This window comes from Coregonus lavaretus (genome assembly GCF_964263955.1).
Source record: "Coregonus lavaretus genome assembly, chromosome: 11".
Lineage (NCBI taxonomy): Eukaryota > Metazoa > Chordata > Actinopteri > Salmoniformes > Salmonidae > Coregonus > Coregonus lavaretus.
In genome coordinates, this window is record NC_139998.1 from 16,644,346 (window position 1) to 16,671,241 (window position 26,896).

At 41.7% G+C, this 26,896-nt stretch overlaps 1 protein-coding gene across 1 annotated transcript in view; it reads right to left on the reverse strand.

The window, feature by feature from the left end:
- The window catches only part of LOC311137366 (protein O-mannosyl-transferase TMTC2-like), a gene marked incomplete at its 5' end in the record, with an annotated part of 194,745 nt that overhangs the window by 109,232 nt on the left and 58,617 nt on the right, over window positions 1-26,896 (reverse strand). The window lies entirely within an intron of this gene.

A 26,896-nucleotide genomic window follows, 5' to 3' on the forward strand; every position in this document is an offset into this window, starting at 1 on the left:
AGAGTCACGCTCCTTGAAAGCGGCAGCTCTACCCTTTAGCTCAGTGTGGATGTATGAAAAATTTATGGACTCACTAACTGTAAGTCGCTCTGGATAAGAGCGTCTGCTAAATGACTAAAATGTCAATGTAATGTTGCCTGTAATCCATGGCTTCTGGTTGGAGTATGTACGTACAGAGACTGTGGGGACGACGTCATCGATGCACTTATTGATGAAGCCAGTGACTGATGTGGTGTACTCCTCAATGCCATCGGAAGAATCCCGGAACATATTCCAGTCTGTGCTAGCAAAACAGTCCTGTAGCTTAGCATCTGCTTCATCTGACCACTTTTTTATTGACCGAGTCACTGGAGCTTCCTGCTTTAGTTTTTGCTTGTAAGCAGGAATCAGGAGGATAGAATTATGGTCAGATTTTCCAAATGGAGGGCGAGGGAGAGCTTTGTATGCGTCTCTGTGTGTGGAGTAAAGGTGGTCTAGAGTTTTTTCCCCCTCTGGTTGCACATTTAACATGCTGGTAGAAATTAGGTAAAACGGATTTAAGTTTCCCTGCATTAAAGTCCCCGGCCACTAGGAGTGCCACCTCTGGATGAGCATTTTCCTGTTTGCTTATGGCCGTATAAAGTTCATTAAGTGCGGTCTTAGTGCCAGCATCGGTGTGTGGTGGTAAATAGACAGCTACGAAGAATATAGATGAAAACTCTCTTGGTAGATAGTGTGGTCTACAGCTTATCATAAGATATTACCGTTTTTAATGTCCCGTTGATAGGATATACGTGCTTTTGTCACGTTACAGCCTTATTCTAAAATGGATTCAATAAATAAAAATCCTCATCAATCTACACACAATACCCCATAATGACAAAGTGAAAAAAGGTGAAGCATGGTGGTGGCAACTGTGGGGATGTTTTTCAGCGGCAGGGACTGGGAGACTTGTCAGGATCAAGGGAAAGATGAACGGAGCAAAGTACAGATAGATCCTTGAGGAAAACCTGCTCCAGAGCGCTCAGAACCTCAGACTGGGGCGAAGGTTCACCTTCCAACTGCACAACGACCCTGAGCACAAAGCCAAGACAACGAGTGGCTCAGCCACAGCCCGGACTTGAACCCAAGCAAACATCTCTGGTGAGACCTGAAAATAGCTGTGCAGCGACAGTACAGGTGCATCAAAACTTGGACCGAGAGACTGAAAAACTGCTTCTATCTCAAGCCCATCAGACTGTTAAATAGCCTTCACTAGCACATTAGAGGCTGCTGCCCTATATATATATATTATAAATCATTGGCCACTTTAATAAATGTAACACTAGTCATGTTAATTATGTTTACATATCTTGCATTACTCATCTCATATGTATACAGTGAGGGAAAAAAGTATTTGATCCCCTGCTGATTTTGTACGTTTGCCCACTGACAAAGACATGATCAGTCTATAATTTTAATGGTAGGTTTATTTGAACAGTGAGAGACAGAATAACAACAACAAAATCCAGAAAAACGCATGTCAAAAATGTTATAAATTGATTTACATTTTAATGAAGGAAATAAGTATTTAATCCTTAATTTTAGAATAAGTCTGTAAAGTAACAAAATGTGGAAAAAGTGAAGGTGTTCTGATTACTTTCCGAATGCACTGTATGTTCACCTCTCCAATTGTCTCCTTCTTGAATGTCATGTTTGAGAGGCAGATGAGCACCTACACCACTGCGATTGACAGACACACTCAGGGGGAGAGGATGGAAGATTGTGGAATGAGAGAGAGGGGAAAAAGAGAAGGGGTCGTATAACCCACGTCTCCTTACCCACCACTGTTCCAAGTGGATGTCTACAGAGGAATTAAGACATTTGCATGATGACGAGTCCAATCATAGCCAATTTCTCGATGCAATCCAAGGCTATTGATTCATTCATCCTGTTCTGCATGGCTCTGTGGGTCCTGATCACCGCAGCACATCCAGCCCCATTCAGCTCTGGCTAAAGGGCCTGCCTGGGCCTGCCTGGCAGAGTGGAAGATTGGGTTTATGTGGCTAGGCCCGTCTTTCTGGGAAACTGGCGGCAGCAGGACCTCTTTGTGCACTGCAAATATTTTCCAGCCGTGAGCACATTCCTTCGCCACCCGCACGCTTTCTGCGCCCGCAGCCTGGCGACTCCCAGAGGACCGGCGGGAACATGTGACCGCTAACAAGCAAAACCCGAAAAGCACCACCACCCACTCCCTCACACTCCACCCAGGCTTCCACCCTGTCCCACCCAAGTTATGTCTGCGCCCCAATTTCTAGGAAGAGTGTTGTGTGACTCAATCAGTCAGATATTTTTTTCCTCATCACTCTGGCTCACCAAAGTTTCTGGTTTCCAGAGTCTGGTGCATTTTTTATGTACTAAGTATTTGAAAGTCATTCAAAGCTCAAGAAAAGATAGGCCTACAGGGCAGGCTATAAACGATGCAAGCTCATAAATGAAATGTTCTCAACTTTATGTAGGCCTAGTATGTAGATAACGTAATCCACCAGGCAAGATCGTACTCATAGTGATTGCTGTGGTGGATCTAGACAAAACTCAAATGCAGCAGTGTTGATAGCAGCTCATAACTTCAATGTTTTGAGGCAAGAGTAGCGCATGACTTCATCAAAACAAAGGCGTGTGACTCACCCAGAAAGGAAAACAAACCCAGTAAAGTGGCTGGTGCTTATATCAAAGCCGTGACTAAGAGCCAATTTATGCTTTATCCGAAAATGTGGTCTGGATGGTGTGACGCAATTGCGGACCCTCCGGAGGCAAGCAGAGGTCAAATTGAGCTCCGTATCGCAACGCCGTGCGCCTCTCAAATTTTTTTAACAATGCGGAGCCCCATGATTAGTTGACGGTAGGTGAGGGCAGGAGGTCGTATATAAACACTAACTCACTTCCTTGACACCTTCCTTCACAACAGCTCTGCACCGCAAAGCGCAAGAAGTATGAATGCCCTGACTTCTGCAGAGGCCATATCACCGTAAATGCTGCAAGGCCAATGCAGACTTTGGATTGACCATGCAGCGCCTTTAACTCTCCTCACAACCACCAAATCTTCTCAATGAAGAGGATCACTTTCCCTTCAAAAAGGCTCAACATTAAAGAGATAGCAACAGAAAACATGGCTACCTTTTTGCAAAGAAATCTCAAAATTACAGAGGTTGATCAGTGCTAGTTTGAAAATGCAATGCTTAAAAGCTCAATTGAAATGATAAATGTATTTATATTTTAATATCAGTGCGTATGATTCATGCCACAATGAAATTGCAATGTTAAAATGAAAATCGAAAAAGGTTTATTGAAAATTGGAAACGGTAAATGGAAATTCTAAATGAAAATGATAAATGGTAAGCAGAAAATGGCAAATGGTTAACAGAAAATGATCAATGTAATGCAAAGTGAAATGGAAAGTTAGCATTTTCTCTTTTCCCTTTTCATTTTCAAAGTGTATGCAAATTGCTTCCTGGAGGCGTGAACCAGGAGAGCAACATGACACCACCATGCAGTGATACATCCTAGCCATGTCGCATTGATTTTAGACTAGTGTAACTGACATGGTTCGAACCTGGTGTCCTATACACCAAAATAACATCTTAGCCTGCTAAGCCAAAGCCTAGGCAATTTAGCTTGGGGAGCCAATGCAATTTTTATGGTTCAGGCAATGTTACTCAACACTAGGCAAAGTTAGTCATTACATGTGTGTGGTCACCAAACCACTTCTTCCTGGTTAGTTGTTCTCGTGATGAGTAACCTTGCCTGATACCTGAAGAGTTAGTTGCATTACGGTCGCACTGGTTGGCGTGACTATAGTGTGCATTGGTTGAAACTCAATGTTAAATTCAAATCTCCCTACCATCATATCTAAGCCAATATGACACCAATGCCGATGAAATCAAACTTGATTGGAGGTACACAACACACTCCCCACCTCTCATTATGATCAGTCCAGCCATTACTGAGAACCACTACACTAGATTTTTTACAGGGTCGTTAGCACAATGGTTATGCTGCTGCCCCTATGGTCATTCCCCTCCACCCCCTCAACAGTCTTTACTCTGCCTCCACCCCAACGGACATTATTTATTAATCACTGCCACAGTTGTTATTATGTAAATACTGCTATTTCTATTTCTATCGTTGTTTTATATTACCATTTTCATTATTTTATGTCACTTAGTCCTGCATGTTGGAGCTCGAAGCCTAAGATTTTCACTGTACTCTGCAATCACACCTGCAACCCTGACTATTAAACACTCTGAATCTCTGAATCTGAAATTCTAGATGTCGGATTAAAACGAGGTTACAGCGACCATAAAGTGACCATTAGACTTAGATTTATTTGGACTTTATTTGTAGGTGCAACAGTTTTTATTGAGTTCACAATTTATCGCTCTCACGTGCACATTTCTGCCCAACAAAAACCAACAATGTGCTACCTTTTTGTAGCATTTCTGACAATGCTAACATATTTTCAGCCGAATCTCAGAGTTCTAAAACTGGATCGAGCAACTCAGTTGCTGCGCAACAGTAGCAGCTAGCTAGTAGAAGGCTAGCAGCTGTAGCTAGCTTGCTTACACCAAATATTTTTTGTAACCAATGTTCTATCTGTGCTAACACCAGTTGGATAAGAAGCAAAAGGAAGGTAACTAGCTAGCTAGGTATATTTTTCTATGGAAGGTTTTTCATACTGAAGTCATCTGTGTAAACTGCTGACCTGGACCCTTGCGTGTAATCAGAGCACAAACGAATAAGCTAGCAAACGTCCTTGGCTTCTATTAACTTATAGCCAGTTAGATACACCATACTTTGGGAATTTTGGGAAAACTGCCACGCTGCTAATCTATAATACATGTACACACCAGACAGACGCATCGCTGTTAGAAGATCCAGAGAAAATTCAAGCCCTTACCTTATGCATGAATTTAGCACGCTTCCTCCTAGCTCTGTCAAAGCAATTTTCTTCTTGTCATTATAATCCAAATTTGTATTGACTGATCAACACAGTGTCAAGTTACTTTTCAATGTGTTCCCAAAAACCTGAAGTCGCCATCCACAAGTAAAAAGTAGCATAAGTGCGGTTTGCACATGAAGCATCCAGGTAAAACAACAACAATATCATAATGATCATTGCTTGCTTTTGCGACCTGTGCGCAGTCAAAAGAAAAAGCCATGTTTGCTAACTTGGTTAGCTATGTGATAACATCAACTGTTTTAGATTTTTTTTAAATAACCAGGCAAGATTAATAAACGTTCAATCAGTACTGAGTGAATGAACAACAAAAACATTTTGGGAACGAACATGTGCTGTCATCACCAGACCATCCACTTAAATAATGCCAAGTTGACATATTTATAACAGGGTTCGTAGCGTAACGGTTAGCGTCACCACCCTGGGATTTGAAGGTTCTGGGTTTGCCTACCATTCTCTTTCGTTCATAGTTTTTGACACCACCCCTCCCTTTCCCGACACACACAAACTGGCGCGCACACGCACGGTGTGTGCTTATTTTAATTTATGAGTTGTCTCTTAAAAGAGCCTTTGGGTTCGTTGGGCATCATTGAGTGACAAGGGACAGGGAATGTGATGTGTACTAGTACTAGTGCTAGTGCGCGCGTCTTGCTACTACGGAGGAGCAGCTCTCAAACTCTCAAGGAAGACATTGTTGAAATCATTAATAAATACTAATAACTACATTATATCTGTTGCCATTTGTCATTATTGTGTACTTTTACTTTACTATAATTGCTGTGTTTTGCTGTATTATAATGTTGTATAATAATGTTGAATATTCACCTTCCGGTGTAAAAACCATGGAATTAAAAACAGAAAATGATGTTTTAAGTGAGAAGTAGACATTGGTCTGAAGCCGAAAAAATTTAGGCAATTCAAGAGCACCACAATGCGTACTTCACCCATGCTCTACCAAGGTTTTCCAGCACACAGCTTTGACCTCCTACAGTAGTTAAGTTGGTCTATTGTACTTCCAAAAATGTGTAGGCAGCTTGCTTAGGATTCAAATCTTCTCAAACAGTGTCCTGCTATTAAAATAATGTGAACAAAACTGAACAAAAATATAATTGCATAGTAGCAATATCAAAAACAGAAAGTGTCCAGATAAAAATATTTTATACATATTTTATCATTATTCGATGACGCTTTACCGACACAATTGTCTAAAATGATGGGTCGTGTGAAGGAAATGCTATAACCACCCCCAAGACACATCTAGCTATGTGGATGGGTCACTATTGTCTAGACATGTACATATGTTCATGAAATACAATAGATGGACGTAATCACCCCTAGACACACCTGGCTAATTTGATGGGTCATGTAATAATCCAGCCGAAGTGGAGTCTTTTGTATCGACATGTAGCTAGCTACCTAGCTAGCTAGCTAAACAATGAACCGGCATAAACCCAACTCATACTACTACCAATACAAACATTGTCATAGCTGTAGTATGAATCTGCAGGAAGCTAAAGCTAACAAACTAGGTTCAATGTTAGCTAGCTAACATTAGCTATAACTAACAAAGTAAATGGATTTCTGATTCAAATTATATTACAGTGCCTTGCAAAAGTATTCATCCCCCTTGGCGTTTTTCCTATTTTGTTGCATTACAACCTGTAATTTAAATGGATTTTTATTTGGATTTCATGTAATGGACATACACAAAATAGTCCAAATTGGTGAAGTGAAATGAAAAAAAATACTTGTTTCAAAAAATGCGAAAAAATAAATGACAGAAAAGTGGTGCGTGCATATGTATTCACCCCCTTTGCTATGAAGCCCCTAAATAAGATCTGGTGCAACCAATTACCTTCAGAAGTCACATAATTAGTTAAATAAAGTCCACCTGTGTGCAATCTAAGTGTCACATGATCTGTCACATGATCTCAGTATATATACACCTGTTCTGAAAGGCCCCAGAGTCTGCAACACCAATAAGCAAGGGGCACCACCAAGCAAGCGGCACCATGAAGACCAAGGAGCTCTCCAAACAGGTCAGGGACAAAGTTGTGGAGAAGTACAGATCAGGGTTGGGTTATAAAAAAATATCAGAAACGTTGAACATCCCACCATTAAATGCATTATAAAAAAATTGAAAAAATATGGCACCACAACAAACCTGCCAAGAGAGGGCCGCCCACCAAAACTCACGGACCAGGCAAGGAGGGCATTAATCAGAGAGGCAACAAAGAGACCAAAGATAACCCTGAACGAGCTGCAAAGCTCCACAGCGGAGATTGGAGTATCTGTCCATAGGACAACTTTAAGCCGTACACTCCACAGAGCTGTGCTTTACGGAAGAGCGGCCAGAAAAAAGCCATTGCTTAAAGAAAAAAAGGCATGTGGAAGACTCCCCAAACATATGGAAGAAGGTACTCTGGTCAGATGAGACTAATATTGAGCCTTTTGGCCATCAAGGAAAACGCTATGTCTGGTGCAAACCCAACAACTCTCATCACCCCGAGAACACCATCCCCACAGTGAAGCATGGTGGTGACAGCATCATGCTGTGGGGATGTTTTTCATCGGCAGGGACTGGGAAACTGGTCAGAATTGAAGGAATGATGGATGGTACTAAATACAGGGAAAGTCTTGAGGGAAACCTGTTTCAGTCTTCCAGAGATTTGAGACTGGGACGGAGGTTCACCTTCCAGCAGGACAATGACCCTAAGCATACTGCTAAAGCAACACTCGAGTGGTTTAAGGGGAAACATTTAAATGTCTTGGAATGGCCTAGTCAAAGCCCAGACCTCAATCCAATTGAGAATCTGTGGTATGACTTAAAGATTGCTGTACACCAGCGGAACCCATCCAACTTGAAGGAGCTGGAGCAGTTTTGCCTTGAAGAATGGGCAAAAATCCCAGTGGCTAGATGTGCCAAGCTTATATAGACATACCGCAATAGACTTGCAGCTGTAATTGCTGCAAAAGGTGGCTCTACAAAGTATTGACTTTGTGGGGATGAATAGTTATGCACGCTCAAGTTTTCAGTTTGTTTGTCTTTTTCTTGTGTGTTTCACAATAAAAAATATTTTCCATCTTCAAAGTGGTAGGCATGTTGTGTAAATCAAATGATACAAACCCCCCAGAAATCAATTTTTATTCCAGGTTGTAAGGCAACAAAATAGGAATAATGCCAAGGGGGGTGAATACTTTTGCAAGCCACTGTACTGCACAGAACATACACTTAATGTTAGCTAGCGAGCCAGCAAGCTAATGTTTGCTAGCTAACTAACAGTACGCTTTAACTTGCAATAAAAACGACTTTCTGACAAAATTAGAAACATTTATCTGAAAATCTTGCTTGACTCTTACCCGTATACATGGATGAACGCTTCACGGCAGACTGGAACCATTTAACTCTGTTTTGTTTGTAGCTACATCTTGTTTGGCCAGCGTTGTGTCAAGACACTCCGGTTCACACTGACCGTGGCATGTGCAGAAAGTAGCCCATCACTTTTTCCAACTGATCTGTCGATAGCGTCTGCTAAATTCAAGGCATCAACGTTGTTGAGAAAAGTAGCTCAACTTCTGCAGTTCTTGATAAGCATTCTACATGGCAGACCAATCCAAACTCATCTCCCGGCATGTCCAGCCCATCCATTATCTCAGCCAATCATGGCTAGAGGTAAGGTTCCTGTCTTTTTCTATGGCTAAACCAACTAGGCTCGGAAATTAACAATTGTATTTGTATTTATGGATGGAATACACATTTGTTATTAAGGCACATGAAAGTTCACATGTTCCAGAAGGCATTTCTGCCAAAAAACGCATTTTGATAAAAAATACATGTTTACGCTCAAATTACGCTCCTGTGAAGTAGTGACGTGCGTCATAAGCCTAGTTTCCTGAAACGAGCCACATATGCATCTGTTGGTCACAGATACCTTAAAAAAAAGTTAGGGGTGAGGTTCAGAAAACCTGTCAGTATCTGGTATGACCACCATTTGCCTCACGCAGCTCGACACATCTCCTTCGCATACAGTTGATCAGGCTGTTGATTGTGGCCTGTGGAATGTTGTCCCACTCCTCTTCAATGGCTGTGTGAAGTTGCTGGATATAGGTGGGAACTGGAACACACTGTCATACACGTCAATCCAGAGCATGCCAAACATGCTCAATGGGTGACATGTCTGGTAAGTATGCAGGCCATGGAAGAACTGGGACATTTTCATCTTCCATGAATTGTATACAGATCCTTCCGACATGGGGCCGTGCATCATTATGCTGAAACATGAGGTGATAGCGGCGGATGAATGGCACGACAATGGGCCTCAGGGTCTCGTCACGGTATCTCTGTGCATTCAAATTGCCATTGATAAAATGCAATTGTGTTCGTTGTCCATAACTTATGCCTGCTCATGCCATAACCCCACCGCCACCATGGGGCACTCTGTTCACAACGTTGACATCAGCAAATCTCACACCCACACAACACCATACACGTTAGAAACGTTTATCTGCAGTTGTGAGGCCGGTTGGACACACTGCCAAATTATCTAAAACAACGTTGGAGGTGGCTTATGTTAGAGAAATTAACATTCAGTTCTCTGGCAAAAGCTCTGGTGGACATTCCTGCAGTCAGCATGTCAATTGCACACTCTCTCAAAACTTGAGACATCTGTGGCATTGTGTTTTGTGACAAAACTGCACATTTTAGAGTGGCTTTTTATTGTCCCCAGCACAAGGTGCATCTGTGTAATGATAATGCAACTCAATATTAGAAAGGTGTCTTTAATGTTTTGTACACTCAGAGTATATTATTGTGGGAGCACCTCTTCTAGGAGTATGAATTAGGATGTTTGAGAAGTTTTGAATCCTAAGCAACCTGCCTACACATTATTGAAAGTACAATAGACCAACATAGCTACTGTAGTGGGTCAAAGCTGTGTGCTGGAACAACTTTGTGAAGCATGGGTGCAGTACGCATTGTGACGCTCATGTGAATTTCCTTTCGTTTTCTGCTTCAGACCAATGCCTACTTCTCACTTAAAACATAGTTTTTTGTTTTTAATTGGCTATAGGCTTTGGTTTAGCAGGCTAATATGCTCTTCTGATGTGCAGAAAATCCTTGTTCGAACCCTGTCAGTCATATTTGTCTCGTGGCTCAGATGGGTCTCTGTGAGGAGGTCGTCAAAGGATGGTGAATTGTAACTGAGGTGGTTCAGTTCCCACGTATGCATGATTTGTAGGCCTAACTAGGGCTGTGGCGGTCATGAATTTTGTCAGCCGGTGATTGTCAAGCAAATAACTACCCATCTCACGGTAATTGGATGTTAATTAATATAAAGACATTTAGCATCTCCTGGCTTCCACACATAGCCTACAAGCCACTGATTCAGACCTTTGGAAAATCTACATTATAAAAAGTCTAATAAATCAATTTAATATAGCCTACACCATCACAATAAAGCCATTATTTATTTTAGACAGGTCTAAAGAAACATGATATGAAGAAAATGTAGTCTATTTCCGAAGAACAGAATAGCACACTGAGTTATGTTAGGCCCTGATCTGGCTATGCCATATCTGGCTATGGCTGTGGGCTACACTAATTCATTTAGCAGACAAGATTTGCTTAGAATTCCGTGGCATTATTTTATATTATTTGATAGTATGAATAATACGATTGAATATAGCTAAATAAAATATAAAGGATATTTTCTCCAAATTATTTGAGGGAATGCGCACATGCGGCTATTCTGTGTTGAGCGGTTAACAAAGAAACAGGTACTCCTACAGTATATGATTAATTTAGCGTTATTTATGTAACTTTAGTTGTGATAAAAATGTTGGGCTATATGTTTTGATTTTTTATGCATTCTAAGGCTGCATGATGCGACTAATAATTATTTGAAAAAAGTTGCATGAAAGGCATGAGCTCTGCTTTGTTCTTTGCGCAGGCTGTACACATTTCATCAGTTTCTCATTCATAATTTGACAAGCACTTGATAATGCCTCGAATTTCCCAGCTGCATCCCCTTTGTGTGGCCGTACTGCCCCATGCCTTTTGCGGCCAGTGGCCGTTGTGCCCTTGGGCTGAATATAATAATTATAATTCCCTTCTCCTAGCTGCGTGCTGAAGCACCTCTCACTCACATGGCTCTCTGTCAAGTGATTGGGTCTTTCTCACAGGCTACAAGTGAAGACAGACACATTGGGGATGCAACTGCGCGCATCCTTATCCAATTCCGCATATTGAAGATATTGGAAGACCCTGACGCAACAGATGAGAACGTTTAGCTTAAAATGTTGATAAACTATTAGGCTATTTCTTCACATTATAAGTGCAGCAATGCGCATACGGTAGTAGGTTATAAGCGCAAATGTTCCATTAGCAGGAAAACACCATTCTTAAAAGTGACCACAAATGCGATTATGCATGCAATGGTTTTATAAAAGGTTTGAAAACTTGAAACTCACGCTCTGCATATGTATGCCAGTTAGGCTCTACACCCATTGTAAAGCGGATTAATGTGCTTAATTTTAAGAAGTTATTTGGCCACTTTAGTTGTGATACAAACCTTATCAAAACATGTAGGCCTATGGTCTTTGCTACATGAGGTGTGCGACTATGATTTGGAAAAAGTCACAAAAAAAAGAAAGTTGTTTCTTGCATTAAGCTGGGCATCATTCACAAGTGATCATATACTGTATCATTCACAGGTGATAGGCTAATATTTTCACCCAGCACACTATTCTTGATTTAATCTTGTCATTACATATACTAAATAATATATGTGCACATTTTTATATACAGTGGGGAGAACAAGTATTTGATACACTGCCGCTTTTGCAGGTTTTCCTACTTACAAAGCATGTAGAGGTCTGTAATTTTTATCATAGGTACACTTCAACTGTGAGAGACGGAATCTAAAACAAAAATCCAGAAAATCACATTGTATGATTTTTAAGTAATTAATTTGCATTTTATTGCATGACATAAGTATTTGATACATCAGAAAAGCAGAACTTAATATTTGGTACAGAAACCTTTGTTTGCAATTACAGAGATCATACGTTTCCTGTAGGTCTTGACCAGGTTTGCACACACTGCAGCAGGGATTTTGGCCCACTCCTCCATACAGACCTTCTCCAGATCCTTCAGGTTTCGGGGCTGTTGCTGGGCAATACGGACTTTCAGCTCCCTCCAAAGATTTTCTATTGGGTTCGGGTCTGGAGACTGGCTAGGCCACTCCAGGACCTTGAGATGCTTCTTACGGAGATGCTTCTTACACCCTGTGTATGGAGCCTCCAGACCCCATTGTCGGATCAAGCATAAAAGGCTCTGCATGGTCAATCTGACATCTGAAGTGGCCATACAGCATTTACTGTGATGCAGCCTCCGTAGACGTCAGGGCTTTCATACTTCTTGCGCTTAGCGGAGCAAAGCTATTGTGAAGGAAGTTGTCAAGGAAGTGAGTTTGTTTATAAGACGTACCGCCCCCACCTATCATCCATACGAAGCCTCCGACCACATTTGTGGATCAAGCATAAATTGGCTTTTATTTGGCCGCCTAAGAGATGTGATTGAAAGCCAGAGGAATATATATCCTCATCTTCCTGTAGTTACCATTTCCTGCAGTCAAAGGACCAAATCGCCCTCTAGTGGCCTCATGGGTGGAATGTTATTCATATTTTTTCATAATTTCATAATTAATAAACATTCGATGTTTCTATGTCAAATGGTTTTGTTATATTTCAGTCTTCTGTGATGTATATACAGTAAAGTATAATATTGGGATGCAAACTCAAAATGTAATACATTTCAACTCTATATCTGACATGGTACAGGTATCTTCTTTTTTTAAGCCAATAACCATGTGTGTGAGGTACAGTGGCGATTTTAGCATGTACATTTTGGTGGGGCAAACTCAAAAAAAATTATAAAGCATGCCAGCAAAGCCACTACACAACACTAAACAATACATTAATTGCACTATAACGGTGACAAATGCTGCCCACAAACTATTAGGGCCTACATAAAGCTGTCCCAACAGCAGAGCTTTCTTTTCAGCACCATGGAGTGAATTCTTACCACCGCTACACCTGGCTATCAGTGGAGTCTTGTCTGGCAGCGAAACAGTTCATTCAGCCTCATTTACTGCCTTAAAAAAAACATTGCTGACATGGTTAACTTGCTTAAACAAATGTGGTTTCTACAGAAAATTGAGATATACAAACTATGGCATAAGGAAATGATGAGCGTATAAGTGGTAATCCATAATTTCCATTAAGACATTAATGAGCAAGCTAAGACGGACGTAGTCAATATAACTATTTGTTCAGCACTTTTGAAATGTACAGAGACAGAATTCAGAACATGAGCCATTCTTACAGTATTCTCCCTGTACACCAAGTCAGAACTGTAGGATAAATAAAGGGGGCATATAAGCAGAGAATGAAAGCTCTTACAATATTTGATGATGACATTTCTCTAAAACAGGCTATAGAGTACATGTGCACCATCAAGTCAGAACAGTAGGCTAAGTTATGAGGGGGAAAGGGACCAAATTATTAGAGTGAGGCACATGGGCTACTAACAGCTAACTACACAACATACACTTAGTATTACTTTCTTAGCTACAGTATACATATCTCCATGGCATATTACATCATTTATGCAGCAGCATCCAATACATTTTTGGACTCATTTGTGCTGTGCTGACTTGAACAGGAAGGTGGCGTGGTGGTCCTTGTGGGCAAACTTTGTCATCAAAGTCTGTCATTATCTGGATTTATGTTGCTTTCAAGACAACTGTGAACTCGGAAAAAAAACAAGGTCGAATCATGATGTCAGTGATCTTCGGGTCGGACCTCTAGAAAGAGGCCCCTTGTTCCCGACTTGGAATTCAGAGTTGGATGACCGTTCAAAACGTAGAGTTCCCAGTTGTCTTGAACTCACTGAAGTCTGAGATTTCCCAGTTCTGAGTTTCCAGTTGTTTTTAACGCGGCAGAAGTCATGCTGGATTGACAGCATGGCCAATGTATTCAACCTTTTCTGGCCCATGATGTTGCATGTGAATGTTTATCCTTTTAAGCTTGGAAAAGAGATCCTTAAACCCAGACTTGGACCACACACTCTCTCCACCGAATAGCAGGCTAGTGATTGCTTTGCAACGCTTGCAGTTAGCCACTGATTCATTCCGAACCACTCATTGTTGAATTTGCGATTTCCAACTTGTTGTGTAATGTTTAAGTCCAATGGCCGATGAGCACTGATAGTTTTATCTATAATTTATCTTCATATGTCAAGGATTGAAAAGGATTTTCCAGTAGATTGTCGACTTGATTCATGATGATGACTGCTTGTCTAGCTTGCTTGCTAGGATTTTGAAAGTATGATGTTGACATGATCAGTCCAATCAAAGCTAAGGTAGATATAACGTGATTTGACGTCATTTTATCGGTGGCCAATGACGTTGAGCCTTCTTGGATGGGCACTTCTAATGTAAATCTATGGCAGCACCCAAGGGGCTTGACCTTTCTAGCTCTCCCTGTAGATTTTGCGGTGACGTAGTGTCCCCATGAGTGACAGAACACTGAGTCAATCACGGCGCAACTAGAGAACATTACTAACTCCTACGCTCTGTATTTTCTGCTGGCTGCCCCACCACCACAGAAAGCACTGAGCTAGGCTGAAACACCTGCAATTTGGACCTGCCTTACTCAAGAAAGCAAAAAAGAGACCATGTTTGTATGCAGCTTTATTAACTCAATTATTATTTTTTACATTGTTTACAAACTGATATGTGACACATATTAATGCCAAAATAACATGCAAAACAGGCAATCCCCCAATGTGTTTTTGTTTTAGCTAAACAGGTGGGGCTCAAAACATGTGGGGCTCTTCCCCACCTGCCCTAAATGATGGGTCGCCACTGGTGAGGTGTATACTTTTGTTTCAAAGTAGATTTGTTTAAGACTACCAAGAAACACTATGTGTGACCTTGATTTAGCCCACTGCAGTAAAATGTTAAAAGTACCATTAACTATTTGGGATGGGATGATGAATCAGATGAATCAGAGAGCAGAAGCCAGATTTGAGCACAGATACCTTCCAAAGACTAAAGAAGAAACTGGCAGATTAATGACTATGCTAATTCTGTCAGTGTGTTTCCTTCCTTCTGCCAATAAATTACAGCTGAGAAGCATGAATGGAGAGTTTCACATCAAAACTGCTGCACTCACACATCCTCTTTGACAGGAAAATTTAAGATTTAAAGAATGTAAAGTTGAAAAACATTTAAACAGCCTACTTATTTTCATCATACAGTATGCAATCAGAGACAATTTTAGAGAGGGAGAGCAATGACTCTAAAAAGTGGTCTTTCTCAGAACAATACACAATTGTTTCCACTTAATGCCAGCATGTAAAACAAGGGAAAACTGCACTGGCAGTTGGGAAAAGTGATGTAATCTCTGCCAAGTATGTGTCATCACCATGCTTCAATATCTGAAAGAAGCACAGACGTATATTGTGACTGCCTACTGAGGCCTTTGTGTTTACCTCTCAGGTTTTCTGCCAGCTCCTTTGTGTAATGTTGCTTTCATGGGCATGCTGGCAGGTCAACAATAGAACAGAAGAAAACCTTAATGTCACTCTCATGGTGCCAATTTGAGTGATTTCTCAAGGTTGGCAATCTTACTCTCTTTCATTGTGTGCTCAAGTGCTTTTGAGGACTGCTCCTGTTTGTAAAATCATGACAATACATGCTGTATCTGTTAAGGAAGTGTAACATGAAATGTTTTATCTTTATTATATAAGAACACCACAGAACATGAGTACTACTGTAAAAGTCATCTTTATGATTGAACATTTTAAAATGATGAACTCTCACTCATGGAAGAAAGTGTGTCTTATCTACTGTAGTAATGTATTCTTTTGAATTTCAACAGTACTCAAAACCAAAAAAAATATCATTTGAATACATGAATTATTAATATCAGTAAGAGATTAAAATTTAAAGCTCAAAGTCAGTCACAGAAGTAATTTGCCTAAAGAGAGAGAAAAAACACTCCTTTGTGTCATCATTACAAATCACGTATTAGAGAAATACACTATTAATGGGAAATGTCTGGATAAGAACATGCCAAACGTACAAAAACATGATCAAGTCTCAGTGCTATTGCATACTCATACAGAAGTATGCCTGCTCTGAGTAAATGCTGGTTGGCTTCCATTCATATTCAGACAACAATCATAACAGATCTCTTTGTCAACAGACACCTTGATCACAAACAATGGTTCCTGAGTTATCACTACAATTAATTTCTGCACCACCCAGCAAAACCCCAATTATTATTTTCTAAAAATCCTATATGACCTGCTGGCAGCCAATTACAATAAATGTCAGCCATTTCGATAATTGAGTTTAGTAGGCCTATAAGTAACCTGGTCTCAGATCTGTGCTGTCAGTTTGTGCAGTCTTGACAATGGCGTGACAATTCATAGGAGTTTGCAAGACGGCCAAAAAAGATCTGGGACCACAGACTATAGTCAGTGGAGGAGAGAGTAGAGTGACCCACCAGTCAGTTAGTCAGTCAGCCAGGACAAACAGAGTAGGTAATTGTGACTCGTGTCAGGAAACTAGACGTATGTCACGCGTCACTACTTCACAGGAGAGGCATTTGAACTTAAACTTTGGCAGAAATGCCTTCTGGAACATGTGAACTTTCATGTGCCTTAATAACAAACTTGTATGCCATCTGTAAATACGAGATGTATGCCGAGAGATGAGTTCGGATTAATCTGCCATGTAGCATGTCTATAACATGAGCTGGTCAGTATGCCTCGCTTCAAGGCAAGCAACACTGAAGTATGCATGAGTGCACCAGCTGTTCCGGACGACTGTGTGATCACGCTCTCCGTAGCCGATGTGAGCAAGACCTTTAAACAGGTCAACATTCACAAGGTTGAGGGGCCAGACGGATTATCAGGACGTGTACACAGAGCATGAGCGGACCAACTGGCAAGTGTCTTTACTGACATTTTCAACCTCTCCCTGACCGAGTCTGCAATACCTATATGTTTCAAGCAGACCACCATAGTCCCTCTGCCAAAGAAAGCGAAGGTAACCTGCCTAAATGACTACCATCCCATAGCACTCACGTCGGTAGCCATGAAGTAACTTGAAAGGCTGGTCATGGTTCACATCAACACCATCATCCCGGAAACCCTAGACCCACTCCAATTCGCATACCGCCCCCACAGATCCACAGATGACGCAATCTCAATCGCACTCCACACTGCCCTTTCCCACCTGGACAAAATGAACACCTATGTGAGAATGCTGTTCATTGACTACAGCTCAGCATTCAACACCATAGTGCCCACAAAGCTCATCACTAAGCTAAAGACCCTGGGACTAAACACCTCCCTCTGCAAATGGATCCTGGACTTCCTGATGGGCCGCCCCCAGGTGATAACGGTAGGCAACAACACATCCGCCACGCTGATCCTCAACATAGGGGCCCCACATGGGTGCGTGCTTAGTCCCCTCCTGTACTCCCTGTTCACCCAAAACTGCGTGGCTAAGCACGACTCCAACACCATCATTAAGTTTGCTGACGACACAACAGTGGTTGGCCTGATCACCGACAACAATGAGACAGCCAACAGGGAGGAGGTCAGAGACCTGGCAGTGTGGTGCCAGGACAACAACCTCTCCCTCAACGTGAGCAAGACAAAGGAGATGATCGTGGACTACAGGATAAGGAGGGTCGAACATGCCCCCATTCAGTTTCAAGTTCCTTTGTGTTCACATCACCAACAAACTATCATGGTCCAAACACACCAAAACGGACGTGAAGAGGGCACGACAACACCTTTTCCCCCTCAGGAGACTGAAAAGATTTGGCATGGGTCCCCAGATCCTCAAAAAGTTATACAGCTGCACCATCGAGAGCATCCTGAGCGGTTATATCACCGTCTGGTATGGCAACTGCTCGGCATCCAACCGTAAGGCGCTACAGAGGGTGGTGCATACGGCCCGGTACCTCACTGGGGCCAAGCTTCCTGCCCAAAAAAGGCCCTAAAAATTGTCAAAGACTCCAGTCACCCAAGTCATAGACTGTTCTCTCTGCTACCGCACGGCAAGCGGTACCGGAGCGCCAAGTCTAGGTCCAAAAGGCTCCTTAACAGCTTCTACCCCCAAGCAATAAGACTCCTGAATATCTAATAAAATGGCTACCCAGACTATTTGCATTAGCCCCCACCCCTCTTTTACGCTGCTGCTACTCTCTGTTTATTATCTATGCATAGTCACTTTAATAACTCTACCTACATTTACATATTACCTCGACTAATCGGTGCCCCCGCACATTGATCGGTACCGGTACCCCCTGTATATACCCTCGCTATTGTTATTTTACTGCTGCTCTTTAATTATTATTATTATTATTATATTTAAATTTTGTAGGTATTCTTTCTTAAAACTGCATTGTTGGTTAAGGGCTTGTAAGTAAGCATGTGACAAATACAATTTGATTTGATTTGTTACAGAAGACAGCCCTATTTTGTAAAATTATCACAAGAACAGCTCAAATAAGCAAAATGATGGTCAGTCAATACGGAAAATGTCAAGAACATTGAACGTTTCTTCAAGTGCAGTCGCAAAACCCATCAAGAGCTATGATAAAACTGGCTCTCATGAGGACCGCCAAAGGAAAGGAAGACCCAGAGTTACCTCTGCTGCAGAGGATAAGTTCATTAGAGTTAACTTCACCTCAGATTGCAGCCCAAATAAATGCTTCACAGAGTTCAAGTAACATACACATCTCAACATCAATTGTTCAGAGGAGACAGTGTGAATCAGGCCTTCATGGTCGAATTGCTGCAAAGAAACCACTACTAAAGGACACCAATAAGAAGAAGAGACTTGCTTGGGCCAAGAAACACGAGCAATGGACATTAGACCGGTGGAAATCTGTCCTTTGGTCTGATGAGTACAAATTTGAGATTTTTGGTTCCAACCGCTGGGTCTTTGTGAGACGCAGAGTAGGTGAACGGATGATCTCCGCATGTGTAGTTCCCACCGTGATGGTGTGGGGGTGCTTGCTGGTGACTGTCTGTGATTTATTTAGAATTTAAGGCACACTTAACCAGCATGGCTACCACAACATTCTGCAGCGATACGCGATCAGATCTGGTTTGGGCTTAGTGGGACTATCTTTTTTTTTTTCAACAGGACAATAACCTAACACACCTCCAGGCTGTGTAAGGGCTATTTGACCAAGAAGGAGAGTGATGGAGTGCTGCATCAGATGACCTGGCCTCCACAATCACCCGACCTCAACCCAATCGAGATGGTTTGGGTTGAGTTGGACCGCAGAGTGAAGGAAAAGCAGCCAACAAGTGCTCAGCATATGTGGGAACTCCGTCAAGACTTTTGGAAAAGCATTCCTCATGAAGCTGGTTAAGAGAATGCCAAGAGTGTGGAAAGCTGTCATCAAGGCAAAGGGTGGCTACTTTGAAGAATCTAAAATCAAAAAGATATTTTGATTCCAAATGTGTTATTTCATAAGTTTGATGTCTTTGCTATTATGTAGAAAACAGTTAAAATAAAGAAAAAATCTTGAATGAGTAGGTGTGTCCAAAATTTTGGCTGGTACTGTGCATTGCAAAAGTATTTTGCTATTTTCCTATTTTGTTGCATTACAACCTGTAATTTAAATTGATTTTTATTTGGATTTCATGTAAATGACATACACAAAATAGTCCAAATTGGTGAAGTGAAATGAAAAAAAGAACTTGTTTCAAAACATTCAAAAAAATAAATAACAGAAAAGTGGTGCGTGCATATGTTTCACCCCCTTTGCTATGAAGCCCCTAAATAAGATCTGGGGCAACCAATTACCTTCAGAAGTCACATAATTAGTTAAATAAAGTCCACCTATGTGCAATCTAAGTGTCACATGATCTGTCACATGATCTCAGTATATATACACCTGTTCTGAAAGGCCCCAGAGTCTGCAACCCCACTAAGCAAGGCGCACCACCAAGTAAGCGGCACCATGAAGACCAAGGAGCTCTCCAAACAGGTCAGGGACAAAGTTGTGGAGAAGTACAAATCAGAGTTGGGTTATACATTTTTTTATCAGAAACTTTGAACATCCCACGGAGCACCATTAAATCCATTATTAAAAAATGAAAGAATATGGCACCACAAAAAACCTGCCAAGAGAGTGCCACCCACCAAACTCACGGACCAGGCAAGGAGGGCATTAATCAGAGTGGCAACAAAGAGACCAAAGATAAGCTGCAAAGCTCCACAGTGGAGATTGGAGTATCTGTCCATAGGACCACTTTAAGCTGTACACTCCACAGAGCTGGGCTTTACGGAAGAGTGGCCAGAAAAAAGCCATTACTTAAAGAACAAAATAAGCAAACATGTTTCGTGTTCGCCAAAAAGCATGTGGGAGACTCCCCAAACATATGGAAGATGGTACTCTTGTCAGATGAGACTAAAATTGAGTTTTTTGGCCATGAAGGAAAATGCTATGTCTGGCGCAAACCCAACACCTCTCATCACCCAGAAAACACCATCCCCACAGTGAAGCATGGTGGTGGTAGCATCATGATGTGGGGATGTTTTTCATCGGCAGGGACTGGGAAACTGGTCAGAATTGACAGAATGATGGATGGCGCTAAATACAGGGAAAGTCTTGAGGGAAACCTGTTTCAGTCTTCCAGAGATTTGAGACTGGGACAGAGGTTCACCTTCCAGCAGGACAATGACCCTAAGCATACTGCTAAAGCAACACTTGAGTGGTTTAAGGGGAAACATTTAAATGTCTTGGAATGGCCTAGTCAAAGCCCAGACCTCAATCCAATAGTCATGAATAGTTATGCACGCTCAAATTCTGTTTTTTTGTCTTATTTCTTGTATGTTTCACAAAAATATATATTTTGCATCTTCAAAGTGGTAGGCATGTTGTGTAAATCAAATGATACAAACCACCAAAAAATCTATTTTAATTCCAGGTTGTAAGGCAATAAAATAGGAAAAATGCCAAGGGGGGTGAGCCAATATATATAGTCGCAAGCCACTATATATATTGTTTTTTTACCCCCTTTTTCTCCCCAATTTTGATCTTGTCTCATCGCTGCAACTCCTCAACAGGCTCAGGAGGCGAAGGTCGAGTCATGCGTCCTCCGAAACATGACCCGCCAAACCGCGCTTCTTAACACCTGCCCGCTTAAGCCGGAAGCCAGCCGCACCAATGTGTTGGAGGAAACACAGTTCAACTTGACGACCGAAGTCAGCCTGCAGGCGCCCGGCCCGCCACAAGGAGTCTCTAGAGCGTGATGAGCCAAGTAAAGCCCTCCCGGCCAAACCCTCCCCTAACTCGTACGACACTGGGACAATTGTGTGCCGCCCTATGGGAATCCCGATCGCGGCCGGCTGTGACACAGCTGTAGTGAACATTTCAAATTTTGTCAGAAGGTCGTTTTCATTTAAAGTTAAAGCGCACTGTTAGCTACCTAGCTAACGTTAGCTGGCTTGCTCGCTAGCTAACATTACGTGTAGCTGTAGTCAATGTCTAAACAAAATACTCCCCTATGCAAGTAACCATTTCACTACACCTTCTGTGTGCATATGACAAATAAACATTGGTTTTATTTGATATAGTATTGTTTACCAGAGACGGTAATGTAAAGAACAAATGCACAAATGTCAAATTAGGAGATAACGTTAGGCCAATGAGACAGTGTCCAAGTTCTAAAATTCTCAGGTAGAATGCTTTGCTTTTATTTCATCACACTCACAACCGTAAGCAATTTTCTGTAATTGGCTCGCCATTGCCAGGTCGCAGTTGTAAATGAGAACCTGTTCTCAACTGGCTTACCTGGTTAAATAAAGGTGAAATAAAAATTTAAAAAAAAAAATTAAATAATGATCTTGTTGTGAGTTATTTTCCTGTAATGATGAAGACAAATTAGTTAAAGTGAAGACGTTGTCAGCTATATGATATGGTCTTATTTGAACTGGCTAGCCAGCTAACTTAACATTAGCTAGCTAGCTAGCTAACAAGCTAGAAACTAACTAAAACATTGTTTCCAAAGTTGCTTTTAGTTGCCTGGTTTACTAGATTGACATATACTAAATTCATTTTTAGACGGGTGGGTTTATTGGTGTTAAAATACACCAGTGATGCTATTTTGGACCACCAGGCTGCTGATGTCATGCAGCCTGTAGTTTCTGTGTTTATACTTTTTCATAACGACAATGACACGTTTGATGTCAGACGGCAATAGAATGTTCATGATGTCACTGCGACAACTGTCGATAGACGTAGTATAAACCAGCCTTTAGTCTTGAAATCTTTGGTTGTTTAGTACATGGCCTCACGTTCATCCTTAAAGAGATGGGTGGGGCTAAGGCTTAAGAGGTTGTGAACGATGTTTAATGGGTGTAGACAAAGAAGAGCTCTTTACCAAAATATTCAAGTGAGATTACAAGTTTTACAACTTTCAAAGCAGAATTACTTTCCCATTGTTCCTCAATGGTAGTGTATGATATACAATTTTCTAGCTCTGAGTCTCTACTTTTATCCAATGTAAAAAAAAAAAAAATTGCCGGTCGGTCACAGTTGTGGTGTATCTCATTGTAGCCAGTACACACCACTGTGGCCACCAAAAATCCCCATTTGTCAGGGATGAATAGTTCCTCCACTCTGTTTGACATGTATGATTAGTGATATTATAATAGAAGCCTCAGACATGAGGCCTTGAGGAACATGAGTGTTATACAAGACTGGATCACTTGTTTAAATGCATCTGTTGATTGTTAAGTCATAGGGGGAAATAGTCTAACTTGCTAACCCATTTGATTGCTATGCACATGAAAACCTACTTGCATGCATTTGACATAAATTACTAAAATACAGGCAAAAGAAGAAAGAAAGACACACAGATTTTGTATGCAATATCTTCCCCAAACTACGGTGTAGCCAGAAACAAAATCTAATCTTCAAAAATACTATTCAGATCTGACTGGCATTTCCTTGTTGGTTCGAGAGCAGAATCATTGACACAAGCCCAGGCACTTTCTCATTTATAGATGTACTTTTCCTTCGAACTACACAAATTAAGTGTTGGGTGTTGTGCGTCTCTCCTTCGACAAGGATAAATTACTCTTGTGCAATCCCATATCAAAGTTGTTAATGGAGGAGTAGATACTGGGGGTTCAAGATGCAGGTGATGGACACCTAGGACACAGGGTCAACGTCAATAAGAGTAGTGCTCAACCTCCTCTAGGAAGTGCTATTATATAGAAAATGTATATGCTCATATTACCCTCATTATACAGTACATTGCCTTTTATTTGTGTAAATGACAAATGAATTTCCCCTATGAGGGACAATAAAGTTGTATCGGATTGAATATAACAGAATTCCATAGTCTGAGGTCAAGAAAACTGAAGGCTGAACAATTATAATAAGAAACCCCAAAAACGATTTTAGCATATTAGCATTTTCTAACACATCAGAATGAGTCCATCCCTGCGAGGGGTTATTTGCAATGATCCGTCAGTACAAATGGACAGGCTCACTCCATTTCATGCCACAGTAGATAAGCAAACAGGGGGACACAGATAGACTGTGGAACGGAGCCGGGGAGTTTTGCAGTACAGTTTTATCTCAATGGATGACACCGCCTGCTCCCTAGCATCCTGATCAGTCCTTTGTACTAGACTGGGATGGTCCTATTGGGGTGTGTTCTGCACCCTGATCACCATGGAGAAATGAACGCAGGACATTCCTGGTTAGGCAGCTATGCATGGTGGAATGTTGCTTGGGGCGAGGTGTTTGTTGCATCATTGACGGTACTGTAACAGACCAGACCAGAGGAGAGCAGAGCCACAGCAGGGCTGTGATTGATAGGGCTGTCAGAGTGCCCCTCCCCTTCAGACGGGACACTGTCTGGCTGCACTGCTCAGGGTTGGACAGAGTAATAAAGGCAATTTTCCGAACTCAGCACTGTTTAGTCAAACAGGAGCCGTGGATGCAAGCAATTAAACGTCTTACACATGGAAATATTGCATTTCATAACAGCATTGCGTAGTTTGGCTTCCTCTGAAGGCCATGAAGACCCTTGTAGTGCACAGTAGCAGTTCCTCTGCAAAATGATAGTTATAGCTAAAACACTTTTTCTTCCATTGAGCCAAGTTAGGGCGTTCTTCAGTACAACAATCCCTTTTCTGCAGTGCCTCTTTCCAAGGCTAACTTTCAAGTTGCATGTACAGTGAGGGAAAAAAGTATTTGATCCCCTGCTGATTTTGTACATTTGCCCACTGACAAAGAAATGATCAGTCTATAATTTTAATGGTAGGTTTATTTGAACAGTGAGGGACAGAATAACAACAACAAAAATTGTTGCAAGGTCCCCCTGCTCAAGAAAGCACATATACGTGCCCGTCTGAAGTTTGCCAATGAACATCTGAATGATTCAGAGGAGAACTGGGTGAAAGTGTTGTGGTCAGATGAGACCAAAATCGAGCTCTTTGGCATCAACTCAACTCGCCGTGTTTGGAGGAGGAGGAATGCTGCCTATGTCCCCAAGAACACCATCCCCACCGTCAAACATGGAGGTGGAAACATTATGCTTTTGGGGTGTTGCTAAGGTGTTGCTAAGGGGACAGGACAACTTCACTGCAACAAAGGGACGATGGACGGGGCCATGTACCGTCAAATCTTGGGTGAGAACCTCCTTCCCTCAGCCAGGGCATTGAAAGTGGGTCGTGGATGGGTATTCCAGCATGACAATGACCCAAAACACATGGCCAAGGCAACAAAGGAGTGGCTCAAGAAGAAGCACATTAAGGTCCTGGAGCCTAGCCAGTCTCCAGACCTTAATCCAATAGAACATCTGTGGAGGGAGCTGAAGGTTCGAGTTGCCAAACGTCAGCCTCGAAACCTTAATCACTTGGAGAAGATCTGCAAAGACGAGTGGGACAAAATCCCTACTGAGATGTGTGCAAACCTGGTGGCCAACTACAAGAAACGTCTGACCTCTGTGATTGCCAACAAGGGTTTTGCCACCAAGTACTAAGTCGTGTTTTGCAGAGGGATCAAATACATTAAAATGCAAATCAATTCATAACATTTTTTACATGCGTTTTTCTGGATTTTGTTGTTGTTATTCTGTCTCTCACTGTTGAAATAAACCTACCATTAAAATTATAGACTGATCATTTCTTTGTCAGTGGGCAAACGTACAAAATCAGCAGGGGATCAAATACTTTTCTCCCTCACTGTAGGTTATAGCATTGCCTAGCCAATCCTAGCCAGGTGTGAGAGCCAATTACAAACCTGCCTGTGCAGAGCAGGCTGTGTGATATACACTCTGATTATTACATCCCATAAACCTGTCAACAAGCTCCTGACTCCTGGGTAGACAGCAGAGTGCTGCTGTGACAACACCACGCCTCTCTCTCTCTCTCTCTCTCTCTCTCTCTCTCTCTCTCTCTCTCTCTCTCTCTCTCTCTCTCTCTCTCTCTCTCTCTCTCTCTCTCTCTCTCTCTCTCTCTCTCTCTCTCTCTCTCTCTCTCTCTCTCTCTCTCTCTCTCTCTCTCTCTCTCTCTCTCTCTCTCTCTCTCTCTCTCTCTCTCTCTCTCTCTCTCTCTCTCTCTCTCTCTCTCTCTCTCTCTCTCTCTCTCTCTCTCTCTCTCTCTCTCTCTCTCTCTCTCTCTCTCTCTCTCTCTCTCTCCTCTCTCTCTCTCTCTCTCTCTCTCTCTCTCTCTCTCTCTCTCAGTGATTGAGGCGTCACTACAGACCCCCTGGTTCGATTCCAGGCTGTATCACAACCGGCCGTGATTGGGAGTCCCATAGGGCGGCGCACAATTGGCCCAGCGTCGTCCGGGTTTGGCCGGTGTAGGCCGTCATTGTAAATAAGAATTTGTTCTTAACTGACTTGCCTAGTTAAATAAAAAATAAAATATATACAGTGCTTTCAGAAAGTATTCCTCTTTACATTTCATGTTACAGCCTGAATTAAACAATTATTACATTGAGATTTTGTGTCAATGACCTACACACAATACCCCATAATGTCAAAGTGGAATTTTATTTGTAGAATTTTTTTTAAATTAATTTTAAAAAAGTACGCCGAAATGTCTAGAGTCAATAAGTATTCAACCCCTTTGTTATGTCAAGCCTAAATAAGTAAAAATGTGCTTAACAAATCGCATAATAAGTTGCATGGACTCATTCCGTGTTCAATAATAGTGGTTAACATGACTTTTGAATGACTACATCATCTCTGTACACCACACATACAATTATCTGTAAGATCCCTCAGTCGAGCAGGGAGGTTTTTCAATGCCTCGCAAAGAATGGCACCGACTGGAAGATGTGGGGAAAAAAAAGCAGACGCTGAATATCCCTTTAAGCATGGTGACGTTATTAATTACACTTTAGATGGTGTATCAATACACGCAGTCACTACAAAGACACAGGCATCCTTCCTAACTCCGTTGCCGGAGAGGAAGGAAATTGCTCAAGGATTTCACTGAGGCCAATGGTGACTTTAAAACAGTTACAGAGTTTAATGGTTGTGATATGAGAAAACTGAGGATGGATCAACAAAATTGTAGTTACTCCACAATACTAACCTAAATGACAGTGTGAAAAGAAGGAAGCCTGTACAGAATACAAATATTCCAAAACATGCATCCTGTTTGCAATAAGGCACTAAAGTAATTCTGCAAAACATGTGGCAAAAAAATTAACTTTTTGTCCTGAATACAAAGCATTATGTTTGGGGCAAATCCAACAGAACACGTCACTGAGTACCACTCTTCATATTTTCAAGCATGGTGGTGGCATCATGTTATTGGTATGCTTGTCATCGGCAAGGACTAGGGAGCTATA